The following is a 582-nucleotide window of genomic DNA, read 5'->3' as shown; positions in this document are numbered from 1 at the left end:
AGGGATTTACCTTTCAAACAAAGCAGATGTTGAGATCTGTGAGTCCACCAACACATCCGAAACCCAAACAAGATAAAAAATATGTTGGGCAACTGATTGGAGGAGAGAAGTGGACGAGATATGAGTGAAACAAATAACCAGGCACATTCTGATGGAAAAATGTGTTACAGTGACGAGTGAAATACCAGTAATATTCTCATCTCTTTACCTCTGGAACAGAGAGTGATTGATTCACTTGATGTCACTTCACATTATCACACATATCTTAATTTCTGAACTGTTTTGTTTTCTTTTAGTGCTGCACAACTAAATGTTCATGCAGCTCTGCCTGCTCTGCTCGAGCTGCGGTGGAATATTTGCACTTGATTAATCCTGACTTAAAACAAAAGACAAAGTGAAGCTGGGAGAAGTTACACTACTTATCCAAATAGTTCTCTAAAATCTAAAATAATATGTCAGGTTCACATCAGGCTGGAGAGCCTCTAATTAAAGTTTATCAATCAGGTTGAAGTCTGCGGATTCAGTCTGGTCAGGATGGAGCCTTTAGGTCCAATCTGAACTTTAGTGCAGATTTCCAGATGT

This window comes from Poecilia latipinna, unplaced genomic scaffold (assembly GCF_001443285.1).
Source record: "Poecilia latipinna isolate Pla-1442-1.1 unplaced genomic scaffold, P_latipinna-1.0 Scaffold2672, whole genome shotgun sequence".
NCBI classification, from domain to species: domain Eukaryota; kingdom Metazoa; phylum Chordata; class Actinopteri; order Cyprinodontiformes; family Poeciliidae; genus Poecilia; species Poecilia latipinna.
This window is presented reverse-complemented; position numbering follows the sequence as displayed.